Source organism: Acipenser ruthenus, chromosome 5, assembly GCF_902713425.1.
Source record: "Acipenser ruthenus chromosome 5, fAciRut3.2 maternal haplotype, whole genome shotgun sequence".
NCBI classification, from domain to species: domain Eukaryota; kingdom Metazoa; phylum Chordata; class Actinopteri; order Acipenseriformes; family Acipenseridae; genus Acipenser; species Acipenser ruthenus.
In genome coordinates, this window is record NC_081193.1 from 79,473,660 (window position 1) to 79,495,606 (window position 21,947).

Below are 21,947 nucleotides of genomic sequence, written 5' to 3' on the forward strand. Positions count from 1 at the left end.
CCTTATCTGTTCAAAAATAAAGAAGTTCTCATCAATTACATGCGTTATATGCACTGTATTCTTATATTGTCTGAGGAGCCATGCCGTGAGGAAATTCTCCTAATTTGCCCTCCCTTATTAACAGTTCGTGTCTTCAGCAATATTTTTAATAAGCCACACAGATAAATGACAACAGTGGCATGTCTTTTCCAAACACACAAATGCAGAGTTTGTGACCTGTTTATCTTTTTATAGTTTAGAGACTGTGAAATAAAAAGACATGGTTAAAGTGAGATCGATTTCTCTGGAAGAATAAAAATAGCCCGGACAGGTTCTCCGTGAGTTAAAAGCATCACTCTGCGGCCTTCCCCCCTGTGCTCCAGGTTTAATTTGCTCTCGTTCTGCGCAGCTCAGTGATGGCAGTCTGGTTCACTGCCTCACCATACTAATGAGACTCATCCATCTGTCTCCATCACTGCCATCCTCTCCTTTCTGCTGGAAGTCAGAGATGAACGCTCAGGACAGGTCCTTTCTAGGCTGCAGTACTTAATCATTTCTAAAAGTGCTAGATGGCCTCAGGCAGTGAAGGCAACAAACATTTAACCCTAGGTTTGTCAGCTCAAGCTCTCGCGCTTTGACTGGAAGCCACAATAACAACAACTAGATGTGTGTGTGTGTGTGTGTTTCTCCTCTCCGCGATGCTGCTAGCTTGCACCCTCTTTCTTAGGGCAAAAGGTTGAACAGAGGCTTGAGGTCTGCTGAGTTTTATTGTTAACACCCTTTCATTACAAGGTCAATCCCTTTAACCAGATGCTGTCAACTTCTGACCTGGGTTACTTTCCTTTCTGTAGTAAATACCGGTACAGTTTAGGAATGTCATCATTTGTTTCTTTTATGCCACAGGAAATTTCAACGCAAGTTCTATTTTTAGCCCATCTGCGTAAAAAGACGCTGGCTTTATCATTCTGATCTTAATGGTGGCAACACCTTTCATTAGTAATGGAGTTGAAGCATTTTCATTGGCTAGAGCCTCTAATTTATTTTTCCACTCCATCTACTGCTCCATATGTCTGTGGAATCTGCCTTTTTTCCCAAGGCTCATGTTAGTATAAAGCAATTGTCTGGAATGTGTAAGAATTAAGTATGCCATCATTCAGACTAGACATGCAATTAGAAGAGTTGCACCAATTTCCACCACTGAGACCCTGTCACTTTAATTTATCCTCCGTTCGTCACGTATAGGGCTTGTCTGGGTTAAGGCCAATGGTATTATATAGTCCTAGGCAGTGGAGATCCATATGTGAATATCTGGGGGAAGGGTTAGCTGTACAATGGTGAAATTGGTTAGTTTACATAATGTACATTATGGGATCCTTTTAAAAAAAAAAACAGTTTACAAACTTCATAATCAGCTAGCAGTCCTCCAATTGTTTTGGAAACATTGTCCGCTCTCTCTTTCGCATTAACACATTGGAACACATGGAAATCAAACATGATGTATTTGAGACAGTGCTAAAACATGTGGCTTTGTTTATATTGTTTACTACCAACACAATACTGCATATATTTAAATGTAAGATGGGCATTACTCATTTTCACATACAGTAGAATGTGTATCCATTAATCCTCAAGATTGCTATCCCATAGGATTCTCAGAAAATATTGCTTCTGCACCCAAAATGACATATACACAGTTTTAATTAAACAGCAATTTAAAAGCATAACAGCTGTAGGAATAAGCACTGGTATTTAAATAGTTTTACCTCATATAATATATATATATATATATATATATATATATATATATATATATATATATATGATGCTTTCCTTGAAGTGTAATAATTACTCCTATGCTGCTATACCTTTAAATAAGACTGTGGATTTAAGAGGACTGGGGTACAGCAGACTTGTTACCATGGAGCCCAGTCATGAAAGCATTATGTCATCACTGAACTAGTTTTAAAGAAGCCATGCACCTTGGAGTGTTGTAGTTAAAGCCAGTCCAATATAATTTGCCTGCTTTTATTCTTGCATTTGATTTGAATGTCTTCTAATAGTGGGTTACGGTTCTTTTAATTGAAAAAAGAAAAAAGACAGGAAGTGCAAATGCCATTGCACACAAAGGGCTCTATTTAAACCCCAGTAACGCCTCCAAAAGCCCATTATACCCACTGGACGTGTGCCTGAATTACAGGAGTTTGACTGGTGCCAAAAGGGTTGAAAAAGATCAAATGCACAATTGCTGGTCTGTGCTTAAATCAGCAAATTGAAAATACTTACCTTTCTACATTCTTAACCTCAGTAGTGAATGAAACAGGTGAAAAAAGCACCTTTTCAAATACAGATAAATTGATTGTTTTCAAAGATGTTGGTCCTTAACAAAGATTGCAGCATATTTACTTAATGGAATAATAAAAAAAACACAGTTAAGAGGTAAATGTACAGTCTAGGTACCCTAAATTAAACACAGATTGGTTATTTTGGGTTTTGAACTATTCCCAATAGTTTGTTCCCTTCAGAAATCTGGAGTAGACTGCCGTTGGTCATCCAAAACATGATATTGTTTTTACAAAATTTGGTGATGCAGAGTATGGCTTCTGATATCACTTCATAGAGGTGAGTTGGTAGGCAAGTCAAATTTTCAAAAGAGTTTACAGTAGAAAGATAATCAACAATAATCAATGCACTCATAACACTTGACTATTCAAAGCCAGATGAAAAACACTGTGTAGACTCTTCACATAAGTATTTAGATACAACTGACAATGTGGGCATATTATTATACATAGGAATATAATATATTCATTGCGAAAACAAAAATGTTGACTCTTCTCAAAAGCCTTCAGATAACAGCTAAAACATGCATTTGCTAGTAAAGGCTCCAATAGACACTAGCGTGATAAATCGATCAATATATGTGTAATTGAGGCAAAATAAAAGCCATGGTGATCAATAATCAATTCATTGTTGCAGCTCTAATTATCTTGTTTTTTTTTTTTTTATATATATTATCGGAAAAAAAACGTTGTTTTTTTTGGTTTTTTTTTACTTTTACATACATCTGTTTAAAAATACTTTTCTTAATGGCTTTGCTGTAAAATAGATGAATGTTCATTAAGAGATTTAAGTTTTGTTTTGTGCATGGAAAACAATCAGTGAATAAAAATGTGGTGATATTGAACCAAGGTTATGAAGATAAAACATCGCATTCGAGTCTCATTAGTAAAACTGTAATAAATTCCAGGGAGGATCTTATTTGAATGATTTAAAAAATGGATTCACCACTATTTTTTTTGTTTGTTTGTTTCAGTATGATTTACCTCAGAATGGTAATTTAAAATCGAAGAAGTGATTCAAATCTGGTGCAAAGCTTACCAAACCTTGGACAGTATTTTTTTGTTTTTTGTTTTTTGTTTACAGTAGTAAATGTGTGCGTAAGCATTTTGTACGTACAAGCAAAGACCATTTATAACTGTTAATTTTGGAAATCTAGCCACTATATCAAAATAATATATCTGCATACCAATGCAGATATTGAGTGGAGTTATGTTACTACCCACTTGGTATGATCAAAACATTATTTTAATAAAACATGTTTATCCATTAAAGGTTACATGACCCCCATGCAGCCCCATACACATTAGTTTATCTTCACTGTATCCTGTGTTAACTGTTTTAAACCCTACTATTGGATGAAAGTCAGATGTCAACCTACTGATGTCGAAGTCATTTTCACATCAGAACACCACTATCACCAAAACATTAACACATCACTGTTGTATGACAATTACGACCCTGGTTTGGGTACAATAAGAGAAACATGTTTGTCAGATTAATATTCATACAGTATTTGTGTACGTTAAATAAATTCAACATGCTTAACACCCTTAAGTAACTGTCTTCTACAAAGTGAGTATAAACTCTGCGGCTCCATTCATAAAGTGGGACATTTTTAATTAATTGCTAAATGGACTTGATTACTATTAGAATGCAAAATGAGGCAAATGGAGAGAGGGCTTAGAGAGACTCATAGGAGAATATAATACAAAAAAATCAATCAATATTTTTCCCCCTATCAGCTTAATACAGTACCATGCTTTATAAACTCTTTGGATTGATATGGAAACTGCATATTTATTCAATATATTTAGGAACCCTACTCATAATCATAATTTACCAACGTAAATTTCCCATGACAGTTTTAAAGCCAGTCTTCTTGGCTTTATAAATGATCCCAAGGCTCCACTCTTGGTTACTCACATGGACAGATAAATTAATTAAGGGAACTTTTATGCCAATTACTTTATGCCTTTGGATTGTGTGTTGTTCTAAAGAGTGGGAGCTAATTAAAGATATGATTCATATTAAGCACTCAATCAAGTCATTGAATAACAAAAATCAGGAGCAGTTTATAAAAAATAGCAATCACATGATCTCTAATTGTTACATAATACTGAAGGATGTGGAATTCAAACAGAAATTAGTCAGCTTTGAAGAGGATCGCCGCTGTTAGCATACGTTTTGTCAAGAACATTTATATATTCATTTTGGTAATATAGCCACTATATAAAAAAATATGATTGCATACCCATGTGGATATTGAGTAGCTTATATTACTACCCATTTGGTATGATCAGGATATTCTTTTTTAATAAGACGTGTATCTATTAACGGTTTACGGATTCCTTACAGCATTTACAAGAAATGCATTGCTTTATCTTTGCTGTGTCCCATGTTGTCCGTATCGTGGCGGTATATATTTTAACACAGTCCTGATTGTTTTGGTATTTTTTTTATCCCACATGGATCGCGGCTCATAAATCACAATTTTTAAACTTTTAATAAGGAATATTCCTAGGACAAAGTGGATTTGTGCCCCGAGCATCACAGTGTCCAGATCATTCACCTTCCTGCAACAATCTCATGCTAATGCTATGGCTGAAATAAATGTCTGTTGTGCTAGCACAAAAACAAGCGCAGTTGTTGCAGGAGGAAGCATGCCCTGGCATGATCACTACGATGCTCATAAGACAAATGTGCGCTCTCCTGGGGAATGCTCCCTAGTAAAAGCTGAGAAACGTTTTTCACAGCTGATTTATAACCTTGAGGTGTTGAGAAATATCACTGCGATACGGACAACACTGGATACAGCCAAGGTAAAGCAATGCAGTTCTTGTAAACACTGCAGGGTGTTCTGTAACTCTTTTAGCAAGAAGACACTTAAAGGTGTGTGTTTTGGTGAAATTACTGCTTTGTATGTTTTTAGGCCACAATCATCTAGCTGTGTGATATTTTTAAACAAAGCACACCTTGAAGTGTCATACTGAGATTTTAAAATAGTAAGAAGAAAAACAAAAGCATTTGTCGAGGCTTAAGAAATCCAACTATTGCACTGTAATGGAACCTTGTTCAGCCAGTCATTGTTTTTGGTTTACTCATGCAATTTTAATGTTTTTTGTTTTGTTTTGTTTTGTTTTGTTTCGTACTGTAACTTAGAATGACTGATTCAAGGATACTGTCAGAGCTACTAATAAACAGTTATATCCTGTACTAAATGCCCACTTCAGACATAGGGGGGATCCAGAAGAGAAAGAGGTGCAAGTCCCCTTAAAATGACTTTTGATCACTCTAGAGGGTTACGCGTGCTTTCTTATAGAACACAATTAAATTACACCGAGAACTGCACATTGTTTATTAATGCTAACAAGACACAATGGCAATGGTGTAGTCTGTAGATGACATTCTTTCATTTATTTAATTAAAATACATTAGATAAATGCCCATCAAGGTGTAATATGTAATTTACAACAATGTCTAACTTGGAAACTTAGTTATTGAGTCTTCTGGTTTATAGCTGCATTAATAGGAACTTAAGCATTTTAGACCTACATTATTGATTATGAATGGGCAGCGTTGTGGTGCAGCCTTTAAAGTCTGTAAAAATAGCAGGCAGAGGCAAAAACAGGTGGTTTAAGCACCATTGTGCATATTTATTTACAAAAAACAACAACAAATGTTCATCAAAATAAATGGGTACTGTGTCTTTAAAACTCTCACAACTATACACAATAGAGCCCAGGCAAAGCAAGGTTATAGATGAGTGATATACTTGTCAGCAGGCACAGCTGTCGATGCTGGGCTAACAGGTAAACCTCTCTGGGTATTCTGGAGGTAGTTACCTGCTTTCAGTCTGGGAAAATATAAAGGTTAACTGCAATTTAGTCCTTCCTTTTGGTTTGGTTTGGCTGCTGTGCCCTGCTCCTTGCCCTGGGTTCCTCCCCCCCCAGTGGCGAGACTGCTCCTTTTATACACCTGTGGCTGGGCTTAATTGATTGTTAATTAATCAATTAAGTCCCAACCACAGTCTGCACGTGTATTTGGTAGGTTGATTTCCATTACATGAGAGTAGATTTTAAAACTTCATGCTGATTTGAACTCGGCTCTCGCCAAGATATGCACCAACTAAGATGTAGCTTTACAGTAAACTAATTTGATCCATCTGCATCTCCATCCATTTGCGTTTCCTTCCATCTGATGATGTAGATATCCTTCTGCCTGGTGTTGATGGCTGAAGTGTAATGCTGGCTCCAAGAATCAGCTTATTTTGCCTCCCTAGCACATAAGCACACACAAAAGCAGCGATGCTGGCTCCGGGGATCAACCACAGTGCGGTCTCCCCAGTGCATCAGCATGACAACCGTCTGGAATGTCCCAGCATCACCCCCCTCCATCTCCCACTCAACTCAACCCAGCTTACTTACCTGTACATCAGCATTTCTTTCTTTCTGTGGTGCTTGAGATCCCCAACCAGAATCTTTCCGTCTCAAACACAACCAGTTGCTGCTCCTCTCTGCTGCTAGTTCTTCACTGTGTGACGCAACTCTTGGCCACTGAATCCGACATCTCTGAGAAACCGCGTTGTAGAATATGCCACAAATCTTCGACAACCCACTTCCACTGGGTAAACAAGGACCCTCCATCCTCGCTGTTCCACTTTAGTGGCTAGTTGAGCATACGGACAGTTCCTTCCTCTCATACGCCGCATCTACAGCATCCTCCCATGGCACTGTTAACTCTACCACGTGAACAAGGCGTGCTGATCCAGACCAAAAGACAATATCTGGTTGAAGATTACTGGTGGCAATCTCAGGTGGAAAAATAAGCTGTTGACCAACATCTGCGAGCATTTTGCACTTTAGCAGCTTCCAGTTGTCCTGGACGAGGCTTGGTTTTAACACCTTTTCTTGGCGTTTGCTCTCCTCGGTGGAGGAATGTTGTCTTTGTGTGTAATGTTTTGATGGCAACTTATTGGTCATGTTACGCTTGTCTTCCAATGCTAAGGCCAAACATCGCAGCACCTGGTCATGGCACCAAGTAAACTGTCCTTGGCTAAGACCAACCTTATATCCTGTCAAAATGTGCCTTAATGTTGCAGGTGATGAATACAAAGGACATGAGGGATCCTCTCCTACCCAGAGGTTTAGGTTCTGTGGTGATGGGAGAACATCATATGTTGATCTGATGAGGAAACTGATCCTGCTTTTTTCCATTGTCCATAGGTCTTGCCAGCCAATCTTGCGTTGTTCCACACGCTGCCATCTCATCCATTCTCCCTGCTTGGCCTGGGAAACTGCCTTTACACACCTCATTCTCTCCTCCTGCTTTTGCACCTCGTTGACTACCAGCTTCTTCCGTTGAGCTGGGGCTGCTTTGTGCCATGTAGGAGGAGCTGAACTGAGATCAACCCTCTCTTCCATAAGAACATAAGAAAGTTTACAAACGAGAGGAGGCCATTCAGCCCATCTTGCTCGTTTGGTTGTTAGTAGCTTATTGATCCCAGAATCTCATCAAGCAGCTTCTTGAAGGATCCCAGGGTGTCAGCTTCAACAGCATTACTGGGGAATTGGTTCCAGACCCTCACAATTCTCTGTGTAAAAAAGTGCCTCCTATTTTCTGTTCTGAATGCCCCTTTATCTAATCTCCATTTGTGACCCCTGGTCCTTGTTTCTTTTTTTTTGGTCGAAAAAATCCCCTGGGTCAACATTGTCAATACCTTTTAGAATTTTGAATGCTTGAATCAGATCACTGTGTAGTCTTCTTTGTTCAAGACTGAATAGTTTCACTTCTTTAAGCCTTTCTGCATATGACATGCCTTTTAACCCTTTGCGGTCCAATGTCGGATCCTGTCCGACATTACAACTTTCCGGAAAATTTAGTCGTTTTTTCTCCAGAAAAAGCAGACAAAACCATTCAATGGCAGAGTGAGACCGATAGGAGCCGCGAGAAGCCGAAAAAAAAAATTATAAAAAAGGGGGCGGATCTGAGCAATACACATAGCCCCGGCACCACAGAGATAACACAGACATAAACAAACAAGATAGCTGCTTCTGCATCCAGCGCTCAAAGAATATCACAGACATTTGCAGAGCTTTTTGAGATGTACCGGTAAAGCGCTGCTGTCTATGATCTTCAACCCTTCCACTGCTTGTTGTGTAACTTCTCCCACATAAACTGTGTCCTTTAGATCCCCATTGTACCATCTCCCAAGACTTTTCACTGGCTTCTCAGACACTGTTGGTATTGCCTCACCATTAACGTAGAATCTTTTATCTACTACTTTACCTTTAATTATAGAGATGATCCTTGATTTAGTGGGCTTAAATTGCATTTGTGCCCATTCAGTGTTATTGATTAATTTGCCCAATAACTTATTAACACCAGTTCGTTTTATTAATGTCCTTTAACACCTGTTCAGTTTCTCTAAGCTGTGTGTATGTTGTATTTAATGTTTGTTGTATTAATCTAATGGGATATTTTGTAAGACACTCTGGAGAACTATATGGACTATTCAGTTGATCTAAATGACACTGCTTAAATCTTTAAAACAAGTGAACTTTGTGAGTCCACTTACAGTATTTTTAATATTTAAACATCGGTGGTATTTAGATCGGTCACTTTTAAGATTAATTGATTAGACTGCAATTTCTGCATAATACTTCAGGTGTCACAACATATAATGTTCCAACTGCTTGACTTCATAAGCCCCATTTTATGAAAGCATGTAGTCCTGTTTTTTGAAAGGAGAACGACCCCTGTTCATTTTACTGAACTAGAACCAAACTACTAATTACTGTTTTACAATTCAGTCTCGTAAGCACTCTCAGGTTGTTTGTTTATTTCCTCCGTTTTGCAACATAAATAGGAAGTGAAGCCTGCAGTAAATGCTTTGAAAATACTAACCTGTTTTATTTTTTTAAAACCTGGTTTTTGTAAATTAAATTTAAATAATTGTAAGTTTGCCCCAATTCATGACAAGGATTACCACTGTCTTAGAGTTCAGCATGGCTGGGGGTCCTGTTTTTTTTTTTTAGTAGCAGAAGCTGGTCAATATTGTTCCAAAACTGATTCGGGCACACTGTTTACCAGATATTTGTGTTTTATATAATTGTAATGTATTTTTAATTTAATAATAATAATAATAATAATAATAATAATAATAATAATAATAATAATAATAATAACAACAAAAACAACAAATAACATAATCAAGACACTTATACAAGAAAATAATTCAAGATAGATAGATATATTTGCCAGCCAGCATTAGATGCGTTTCAGTTACCACAGATAAGCCTACACGATTGAAAGCACTGTTTAGTTCATAAACTACACAGGCTTGTCGTGAATGAGTCAGTGACACACATAGCCAGCACAAAGGAATAGAAGAAGTGGAGCGTTCCACTTCCCTGCTGGGAGCCAGCCTCTCCTTTTCAAGAAGTATTTATTTACAGCTAAATAAAGTGGGCTCTTCTGCAGAGAAACATTGCTTGCTAGCTGCACTAACACTGTCACACCACTGCTTTAAATCTTTTATATATCCCACGGCCCCAGGGTATAGCGCTGGATGTTCAGAGTCTCCTGTAATAAATAATTTATGCTAAGTAGCAATTTAGATGTTTGGCTTGGGGATGAAGAAATCCAAGAATTCATAAATAAAGTTCACATTTTTGCTTTCTTCTGAAGTTAATTTATGTTACTGTGTAATTAACTGACATCAAGCTCCAAAAAAAGGCCTGCCCTAAAGTTGAATGACTAATAATTTTACTACATCCTAAATAATGACCCTGCAATAACGGCCAAACTTCTTACCCTTTTTGTTAGTCAGAATTCTGAACAAAGGACTGCATACTGTATTTGTGGGCTGCCAGACTGGTGTTGTATGTAAACAGATAGACAGATACAACACATTGCATTTTTATTTTTGACACAATTGGCCTTAATGCTCACACCTTGCTTGAAAACTGCCACAACTTAGAATGTTACAGTAGTTTATTTATTTTTTTTGTAAATGCCTTTCGTTGGAATAACAGGGCTAAAATAAATCATTTTTCTTTAGTATCCCTTATAAAGGTTTACCAATTTAAATTGTCAGGGTAATTTGGCAGTTTTCCCTATGTTTTTCCCATGGTTATACTATGCCTAGTTTGCCATGTTTTTTAGTATGATTTACTATACCTTTCTGAACCATGCTTTTACTATATCTATTGTAAACTTATAAAGGATATAGGACTTCTATGTCAGTTCCAGTAGATTCCTAAAGCCTTGCTACATTACTACACACACATATATATATATATATATATATATATATATATATATATATATATATATAGCAAGATCTTTATAGCTTAGTTTTTATATTCAAAACTAACTGTAAAAAAGCAAAGACAAGTTATCTAAGGTGGTGAATATATACAAGAAAGTCCTTCAACTTAGTCATGTAAAATATGTTATTTACATATGCTATACAGGCTTTTTAACCTTGGAATTCATAAACCCTCCATTCACTGTAACCTTGCTCAGAATAATTCGATAATCTTATTCTTCATGGAAATAAGCAGTGCACATGAAAGGCTTTTTAACCTTCAAATTGTTTTTGTTGAAGGCAAACACTCTTCACACAAGACTACAGGTATTTACAATATCAAATGTATGGCAAGAACGTAAGATACAGATCTTAACTGTGGACCCAAATGCTGATCCATTTTTCCATTGCAGATTTTCTTCACCACATTAAGACAAGCTTGGCAGCTATATCACAGTTGTGTGGCAATTTGCTGTCACTGGCTGCTGTGCCACTGATGTTATGCTTATGCTAAAATTATCCCACTTGGTATGGAAGTGTCAAACCTGTAATTTCCTTCCATTGTGTTTTACATAATTCCTTTATCTCTTTCCGGTTTAATTACAATGACAATTGTGAGAAGCAGGTTCTTCTGTACCTAGCTGGCCATTACGTTTCCCTTGATGAAAATGCCTTTCAGTTACGGTATGTCTATAATCTGTGCACAGGTAATCTCCAAATTGTTGAAAAGACTCATTTAACATAGACACCAACGCATTAAAAAATAAAAATGAGCTTTTGTAATGTGAGTAAATAATATATGGTCTTGGTCACTTTAATGGGGGCTAAATAATCAAATGTAGATTGCGTTGCTTATTATTCAACTATTTACAATCTGGTATGGCACCAATTTCTTATAAACATACTGTTCATACAAAAATAAAACCATATCACGAGGGTTCAAAGGTTTTGTGTCTTAAACTAGTCCTATATTTTTATTTCTCAGATTATTCTTGCAGTGGCAAATGCTGTAATTGTGTCACTGGTTCACCTCAAGTTCTAGTGCATGTTGGGATATTAACAATAAGAAAAGAAAGACCTGACAGTTCCGTTGCATGCGGTTTTCCTATACCCTTTATAACAAATGTAGTGTTAGCTTTGTCAAGCTTATAATATTGGCCCAATACCTTTAGATGATGAGTTAAATAGGCCGATCAATTGGTCCAACCTCAAGAGTTTTGCAGCCACTATGAAAGGCACTCCCTATGGCTGTTAAAGATCTTGCAAGTCAATAACCTATTAATATCAGACTCCACTGAATAAGCTGTCAAATTCAAATAAGCAGTAAAAGGAGTCCTAACAAGGGGTATTTTGTTAAAATTCCTCCTTTAGAAGAATCTTGAGATCTATACAGTGTGTCCTCGATGCAGAATGATTTTTAAGTGTTGCCTGCATATTTGCCTGCCAGTGCTGACTGTACTATAAGTTAACATGAACAGCTGATTCTGGTCTTTTTGTGTGCACTGTAGGTTCTGTCATTCAAGGCACTCCTATACAATAAGATAAGGTCAGCTGTACATCAGCAGCAGTCCTTGCTATACATACTGTAGAGCGCTGCAAAAGGTTTAGGGAAAGAAAAAAAAGGAAATCTTTTTAACCACAGGATATTGTACTTTATCTCTTTTGCTAATGAACGCCGAGTCAGCATTTCTGCTTACCATTTAGCCCCGTGGTCAGATTCTTCAAGATCACATTAAATCCAAAATTGTAAACTTGGTTGCTTTTCTGGAAGGAGAATCCACCCCTAACCAACACGTCATCAGCAAGCGCATAAAGGCTCCGTGTGTTATTCTTCAATGTCGCTTCTTTTGTTTCGGCCTCTCAGTCACGCGCTGGGGAGCCAAAACGGGAGTTGACCGCTTAGAGCCTGGAGGAAGGGCTACCCTCAGGGAAGGGATATGGCCCATAGCATGTAACTGTTCATGTTTTTCCAGCCGGCCTCGCGCAGGTAGTCATCAAGCACCCACAGATGAGGCCTCCGGACAAATTTATCTTTCACTCGAGCCCTGAGCGCCCATCACAGTTTATTAAATCATCTGCAATTGCAATCAATAAATGATTCATTCATTGCAGATTCTTCGTGCTGAATGTCACTTTCTGTGCAAAACTGGAAATTTAATTTACAGGTAATCTTTCAGCAGCTTTGTTTTGAGTTCAACCAGCAAGAGAAATATGACAGCTGTACTAGGCCTATTTATGTTGGTAGCTTTATACACAGCGACAGTAACTAATAAAAAAATCAGAAACACATGATGCTATTAATTATCAGGGCAGGGATCATGGGGCATGCTTCTCTTATGGACCCCTCCTCCCTAAAAATAAAACTTAAGTTCTCAAGGCAAGAGTAATAGTTAGGTTAGATTTAGGGGTCCCCCTCTTTCTCTCCAGCCCCAGAGAGCTGAGGTTCTATGGCACCGGGCCCCAAGGCGGGTGGCGAGAGTCACTGCCCCCCAGAGTGATAACACTGTGCTACATTAACAGGTCTATCTTAGTTTTATTTTGTAAATCCCCTGTATACATAAAATAAATATTGAATTGAGATTTTCTCTAACAGCAAGGAAAATAAAAAGATTTAAAACAAAACAAAAAAATATATTAACACTGAAACCATTAACACATGCAAAATATTAAAAAAACGTTAATTACATTTTCCTCAGAACTGACAGGAAAAACTCCCTGGATTCATTCATTAAAAAGCCAAAGTAACCATATATTAAATAATATATGTAAATAACTTTAGCTATATTAAAATGTAGTAATCAAAGAATGTCAATCAAATAATATTATTTCATAATGGTGCTTGCTGTAAATCAGTACCATACTGTTATGTATAACCCATACATGTTTTCAGTATCAAGTATCATTAGTATAGTAAAAACAACTATATACATCTTCATAGGAGTTCACATTGTATTCTACACAGAAATTTAAAAGCCACTAGCTTTTTATATATGTAACTTTCTAGCAATGCATTCATTCAATGTTAAGTCTGAGTAGGGGTAAAGGCTGGTAATATATTTCATATTGCCAAATCAATGTTAAAAGAAAATTGTACTGTCTAATGATTTGAAATGTATTCAGTTGGGCTCCCGAGTGGCGCATCTGGTAAAGGCACTCCGAGTGGAGTGCAGGATGCACCCTATAATCTGGAGGTCGTCAGTTTGAGTCCAGCCTATTCTATTGCCCCACCATAGATGGGAGCTCCCAGGGGGCGGCGCACAACTGGCCGAGCGCCGCCCGGGGGGGACTTAGGTTGGCCTGGGTGTCCTCGGCTCACCGTGCACCAGAGACCCCTGTAGTCTGACCGGGCGCCTGCGGAGCGCCTGCGGGCTTGCCTGTAAGCTGCCCAGAGCTGCGTTGTCCTTCGACACTGTAGCTCTGAGGTGGCTGCATGGTGAGTCTGCAGTGTGAAAAAAAGTGGTCGGCTGACAGCACATGCTTTGGAGGACAGCGTGTTCATCTTCGCCACTCTCAAGTCAGCGCGTAGGTGGTAGCGGTGAGCTGAGCCTAAAAATAATTGGATATGCCAAATTGGGAGAAAATAATAAAATAATTGGCGATTACTGAATTAAAAAAAAAAAAAAAAAATGAATTGTGTTCAGCTGATGTACATTTCCTTCAATGTATTAGTACTAGTGTATTTATATATTTGATAACATTTATCAGATTTTTTACTCAGTCTGTACTGAAGTTCCTAAGAGAACTGGATAGCTGTTGTTAATAGCACTGAAAATAAAATAAATGGTGGTTGTTTATTTATTTATTTTTTTTTAATGCACCTTTGGTTGGTCTGAGATAAAACATATAAAAAGACTAAACGTTTTTACTGATGACTGCCGAAGCATTGTGTAAAGAACGCATCAAACACATTGTATTGATTATACTTCGGTATGGCAAGTTTAATATAATGTACATTGTAACTGGTTAACTGAAGCATCAGTCATATAATCAATCAAATAAAAAAATGTAAAAAATCTGTTTAACTAGATTATTATTTACCTACGTGTATACCCATGAGTTTACTTCAGTGCTTTGATACTACGCACAGCTGCAAACATCAATAGAAGAAGCGGTTGTCATTGGGGTGATTGTGAGGGCGAGTCGCCAATCAGATCACAGACTAGCCGAGCATTCCTTTATGGTTAATTAGGGGTTGTTGGTACCGTACCACAAAAGGTGTCACAAACCTTTTAGCTAGGAACAGATGGTGTCCTTTTTCAGGTCTTGCTAATGCCAATTTTTCTGCTAGCAAAACTCATGGGAAAATAACCTAACTCCCAGCTGCTTAGTGAGGCTTGAGTAGAGCTTCAGAAATACCTCTTTCAGGAATTAGCAGAATATACCACCATTATTGTGGGGTTGAGGGGGGGGGGGGTGGGGGGGGTAAATGTGCAATGTTTTGAGTTTTAAAACTGTTTAAAACAAAAAGCACAGTCAATATTTAAATCAGCAGCAGTATTTTACAAAATGTACACCGACCTGATAACATAATTAGACTGTATTATTTATGGGAAACGCATACATTGTTTGTTTCTGTATAAATGGTTTACCTCTGCAGAAAGCAGATGGTGAGAATAACATCTCAGAATGTGGTCCCCAAGAGGTCACCAAAGGACAAAAAGCTAAAGGTTTCCAAGACAGACAGTCGCGAGATGCCTGCGGAGAGTGGGGGGGGGCTTGCATGGTTAAAATAAGTCAAGAAAATTTTAAACGTTTGAACCGTGGTGCTGGTCAGTGTAAAAGTAGGGATGCAAATCTGCAGATGTGAAATGTGGGATGGCAAGGGGTCCTGTTGGGATATGCTGTATAAGTTCTGTACTGTCAAAAACATGCATTAAGATAAATAGGGTTGCTTAATAATAATATTATTTACATTCCACTGAATGCGCGAAATTGGTGAATTATCGTAAATAAGATTGATATGTTATTTATGAAGTATTGTACACCTGCAAGTACAATAAATTAACACACACAGTAACAAAAACTGTAATTTCTGCTTTCATTCATTACCAGTTAGTAAACCGTTTTAATGTTTTACTGTAATTATATAAAAAAATTAAAAACACCTGATATATATATATTTTCACACACATTAGCATTCTATAAAAGTTGCACTTCCCTGTTGCAAGTTTCTGTTTGACAATGGAGCCAAACAAGCGATCTGACAGACTTTGATCGATAACACCTGCTTCTGTATACAAGATTGCATGATGTATACATGATGCATTTCCTGTGCTGGAAAACTGAATTCAACCAAGAATTAGAGACTGTAAATCACTGAGGAATGGTGATGTACCCTTCTAGAACAATAAACCTTGTAGTCTGGTGTGACAGAGATCGAATGATTCTTGGTGTTAGATCTCCCTCTCGACCTGTGAGGGCACGGTGCAAGAGGAACAGAGTACCCTTAATTAAATGGCACGACAATTTATTCCATAGGGTAGGTGGAAGTTGGTCATTTAGGAGAGGAACGGAGCTACGGTATCCAAACTCAATGACCCTGACGGTAAACGGTGTGGCATCCGAGGATTGGAGGAGCGGATGCGCTCGTTAACTTAGGGGTCATGAGCGAGGATATAAATAGTGTTTTGCCTGTCTGTGTATTAACACTGTTTGTCTTGTGTGTCGTTTCTCACCAAGAATACTGAGCACGATCCGGAGCTGCAGCCGCAGGCCAGCGAAAAACCCGGACATCACCACTCACCTTTCCACTACAGGAACAGTCTTTTTGCACCACTAGCACTAAAATCACGCACTGTCGGAATTGTGTCTGTGTTTTGTGTTTTGTGTGGGTGAAAGAACCAGACTTTGGGTTACGGGTCAAACCCGTGGGATTATAATCAGAAGTGATACACGCCGCTGTACCACTTCCAACACTATTATTGTTTGCAGGTTTGCCTCAAGGCTCTGGACATTTAATAAATTAACTAAACACCCTTGCACCTGTACAGCATTGTCTGTGTGATTAATCCACTCTACACTGCACTCACCTGCACGTATTCACCACTTTGCCACATCTGGTCATGTACTGTATAAACAGGGTCATCCTTGGTGCCCAGTGCACTACTCTTTTGTAGTCAGATTATTTCTGTGAACACGTTTTCTGGTGTATAATTTCCCCCCATATAATTCTTATACAGCATAATGCTTGTGTCACAAAGACGGCCGGAGTGGGTGGCGCCAGACCAGAAGCAGGAAATAAACAGACAGAGAGGTGTGGTTTGGTGGAGCTGAGCGAATGGTTTCGCTCAGCATTTAATAAACAGCCCAGAAAATAAAAGGTTTTAACACAAAACACGGGACACGGCACTATTCGCCAAAATAAAAAGACAAACAAAACGTACTACACAGACAAACACGGTGAGTTTCTATTTTTCTTATTTATTTTTACGATTACCTCCCCCTCCAATCCCGTTCTCCACTCACCGAACACACCCAACAACCCCGAGTGAAAGAAAGGTGCATCTATATATACTGTTGTGCTGGGATTCAATTACTAATTAATTATTCACTTGAATCCCAGCACGTGGATTAATTCTGTGCAACCCCGTGCTCACATATTACATTTAACCAGCACGTGAAGTGATTTGTGCCCTCCTTGTGCCTAAATACAAATCTACACTTTTTAAATACACGTGAAACACAGACCGTTTATATCCTGTGTACCAATGACTATACACCAACATTAACACACGCAACAACATACAACACATAATATGCACACAGGGGCGGGGCACATTGCCACAGCTTGATATTGTCAGATAGTGTAGCATTCAACTATGCTTATAAAAAGTTCAATGGTAATCTCCACCCTTCCCCAACCTCCCGATTTTCTATTTTCAAAAGTTGGCAGGTATGGAAAATGAATTGCTGGATTTCAGGTTGGTGCATCTAAATTGCAGCATGGCCATCTTAAACATTTAAAAGGTTTACACAACAGATTGAATTAACTGGACTTTTTCAAAAAAGGTTTCAGGTATCATTAGTTTTCAAACACCCAATCACAAATTCAGAGGTAACTCTTACAGTCAAGTAGAGAGACGTTTTGGCGAATGTCTTTGTCAGTTTTCTTTAAGTTGTGTGTCTGCGTGTATCATTTGCATTGTAAGCTGTATAATGATCAACCGATATCCTGCTGGGATAAACAACACAACATTGTCTAACATTTTTCCGAGAGTGATTCTCCATGCTGTAAAATGCAGGTGTGGTTTAGACTGATCAAATCAACCCCCAAGTCAAGAAGACAAATATTTCAGTTTGTGCCTTTTCTTCTGTTGAAGGTCTTTAGGTTTGTATATTTCTGTTCCAAAGACAATGAGAAGTTGCTTCTTGGTACCTCATTTACTTCATGCGCTGTAGTTCAAACTCACTTAAATGTCAGGGTACAATCAGACCATGCTGCAGTTTTTCTGTAGAGTTATATTTACATTTGTTCCACATCCTCAATGAACTTAAACAAAAAAATATAATGTCAGTACAGTAAATAGGGGGACAGTAATGACAGTAATAAAGTAATATGAAATTAGAAATAGGATGTTAAAATGCTGGTCCTAAGTGTAACACAATTTCATCTACTGTAAGCGTGTAGTCTATGTTACCTGATCTGACTGTTAGCATGGAAAACTGCAGTAGACATTAAATTCAGAAAAGCTACTGCCATGTCTCATAAATGTTTCTCAATAAACTAATAAGCTCTTACATTTTAAATATGTTTTTTCCTAAAAAAAAAAAAAAAAAATCCAGTGGTTTTTTCTTTGCATTTATTGTATCTTATTGCTTTTTGAATGACTTTCACTGTGGAACAATTTCAATTTCCACTGAAACAGCATGTTGTATTTGTCATCGGAATAACACTAGAATTGCTGGTGTTTCTAACCTATAAAAGGCTTATCTTCTGAATACGTTTAACTTCTATATTCATTTTTTTCAATAGCATGTTCTTTTTAGACCCGAATGATGTTTCAAGCTGTTTTGTGGTTTGAGATGTATTATTGTTTTCAACCCATAGCAGAGCTAGCAGTATTAATTTATCAAATCTTTTACAGTGTTGATACTTGTATAGTTCAGGGGAACACTGAGAATGAAATGTATATGTTATTACTCACTTGACAAAGGTGACTAGGTATGCATGTAGACAAATGTGATGCTGTATAGCAAATAGTAAAACTTTGTACTGTTTAGCTGTCAGTCATTTTAGGCCTGTAACATAAGATTGAAGATATAAAAATTACACAACTAAAAGATACAACTTCTTTACTACTAGTAACTTGTTTTTATTGTAAAAAGTATTTGTTATAAGAACATAAGAAAATTTACCAGCAAAAAGAGGCCATTCAGCCCATCAATGCTCATCCAGTTCCTAGAAGCTGATTGAGCTTAAAATGTTGTCAAGTTGAGTCCTAAAGGATCCCAGTGTAGACTAGAAACTCATTCCATACACTAAAATCTGATGCTTTTGGATGATCGAACAGTGCACACGTTGCATTGCCCAGAGGCATCAGATTTTTAATAATATATATTTTTAAGGATTTGGTTTGTGAAATATTTAGCTACACTTGCCTGGACCAGTACAGTAACTTAAGCTGCAAGGGACAGATAATGCAATAGAAAGCAATACAACTTGCATTTGATCAAATTTAAAGTGCAATTTGTGGGGATAATAATAACTTTTTTCAATGTTCACATATATTGTCAAGTGTTTTGAATCATCCCACATGCAGTACATTCTCTGAAAGTCTAATACTGGCAAACATGTATTGTGGTTTAGTTCATCCATCACACCCAAAGACATTGAAAAAGACACTTTTAATCAAAGTAATAGGAAATGCATTCAAAGATGCATAGCTGCAGAAATTCATAATGAAAACAAAGCTTGCAAGCACTGTTGTTGGATGCCTAAGTTTAATTATAACAATGATAATAGTATGTTTTGTAAACACATTTGAATTCCTAGATGAAACAGCTGGAAGTTCAATTCCTGGATAATTTGCATAGTCTATTATTTTTTGTATCTTGCAATGCGGAATTAGTTTGTTCTTACTTATTACCCATTTTAAAATGCATGTGATTCAGCAGGCAATGCATAAACCACAAGCCTCACAGTCTGAACAAGCCCCTGTGCTGTTCTGTGTCAAATACAATTTAACTGTAGATGTTTCACAGCATAGACAGGGTATTCTTTATACTTCAAGCAGCTACTTATGATAGCCTTGACCCCAAGGAAAAGCAGTCGGCAAATCATACAGACAACAGGATGCAATTTGTATGCATTCTTGGGCCTCTTCAAATCACCTTTGACCTTTTGCTTGGTGTGCAAATTACATCATGTTGCATGCACCTGATGAGACAGGAAAAAATAGTATCACTCCTTTGCTTTACATGCTCTTTAGCATGCACATGCAGATGAGCAAATCTAAAAAGTAATTATTTAAGCGCAATGAAAGCAGTATTATTACATCCGTGGATAAACACAGGCCTAGACTGAATAGAAGCCAGTGTGACCAATGTAAAGTGTGCATAATTTATTTGTACCTGATGATTTTCTGTTTATGTTAAGCTGTATTGGCAGACACAAGTTACAACATATGTTCACAGGCTGCTTTGCACTAAGGTGCTAAGCTAATAAGGGAGTACCTAAAGCACTGGTTCTCAAGCACAAAGATTTGGTGGCCGCAAAGTGCATGCACTGACCTTGCTGGTGGCTGCACTCTACCCTATACTCGACAACAGAAGGTTGCAAAAAGGAAAGCTTTAAGAGGAATAAGAATACAAGCTGCCTACACCATGACAACAGTAGTAAAATTAGATGACTGAAAACTCCCACCCCCCCCATTATCAAAATTAATTAGCTCCCCTATTTCATTTCTGCGATGAGCCTTGTGTCTGCAATTCTTTGCTCCTCAAGGTCATAGTCTCTACTGTTAGGGCTAGTTTGTAGCTAAAATAAGGTCAAAGGAAAGAGAACAATATATTTCTGTATAGTTTGTTTCTTTGGGGGGGGGGGGGGGTTGGACAGGTGATATTAGGGGAGGGGGCGGTCAGTCTTCTGATAATGGTTGATGTTGAAAGGGGGTGGATCAGAAACTGGACAAAACGATGATGTAATACTTGTTTGTTTTAGGTGGAGGTCAGATCGCAAAATATCACTAGCCTATTACTAAAGTCAACTGCTCTGGAAAACTTGGGGCCCCAGGGGTCACATGTGGCCCACGGGCTGTATAAAGAGGATTGATCCCCACAACACGAAACTGTCAAAGCTGTATTTTCATGATGACACTGGTACTAACCAGAAGAAATCTGCTGTGCATCAGCGCAGCATCAGAAGCTTTATCATGTTGCCTTGTTAAAAACAGTGATTGTTTGGCTTAACGTAAAAAAAAACCAAAAAAAAACAATAAAACCTTGTGAAGGCTAACCTTTCCTTTGGGCAACCCTGTGTAGCTTCTATCTATAGTATATTAATATATATATATTCTACAGTTACCCTTTGATTCCCAAATTATGAATATTCATTCATACACAAATGTTCGGCATCCTATAATGTCCTATGTTAGCAACTGTTGCTTCCAGTGGTGGTAAAATATTCCATCTTGACTGTCTGTTGCATCAATTTAGCATGCTTATACATGGGGGATTTTCAGTAAAATTGACTATGCACAGGGTGTACTGAAATTAGATCGTTTCACCATCACCAGTCTTTGCCCGAGGATGCTTTGGGGCTGAATAAATTGCTGGGTAGCAACCATTTGCTCTGGTCAAAATTGCATTTCACTGAGTAAGCTGAATGGGTTTTTAATTACAGCTGTGATGTCCACATACTGTCGACACTGCCTAATACAGAGATTGTATTGATTTGACCTTTAGCTCTGATGTAATGGGTAGAAATGTGCAGTGAGTTATTTTTGCTAAATTTGTATGTGGTTTGCAACCAGAACGTAACATACCCGCCTGATGTTTATTTCAACATACAGACAGACCTTGGTCTGGCTGAATGGTAAATATTTGTAATTATTCCTTAACTTGGAATCATTAAACACACACACAAACATTTTACCTTAAAATGTTTGTGTCAAAATGAAATTGAAGTCACAATAAGCACAAATAACATAAACTCCTGTAACCCAGAATATTGGTTTAGTTTTAAAACATGTAACAGCTAAAGAATCTTTATCTATATTTGTTTGTTGGGAAATAGGAGAACAGGTTTCTGGCACTTGTCAAGCCTCAGGCAGTTACATTTTAAACGAACACTGCAAATTTGTACTTTTCTATTTTTCTTTTA

The 21,947-nt window shown here is 37.7% G+C and overlaps 1 protein-coding gene across 2 annotated transcripts in view; it reads left to right on the forward strand.

The window, feature by feature from the left end:
* Positions 1-21,947, forward strand: part of LOC117402762 (PC3-like endoprotease variant B) — a 299,818-nt gene that overhangs the window by 246,350 nt on the left and 31,521 nt on the right. The window lies entirely within an intron of this gene.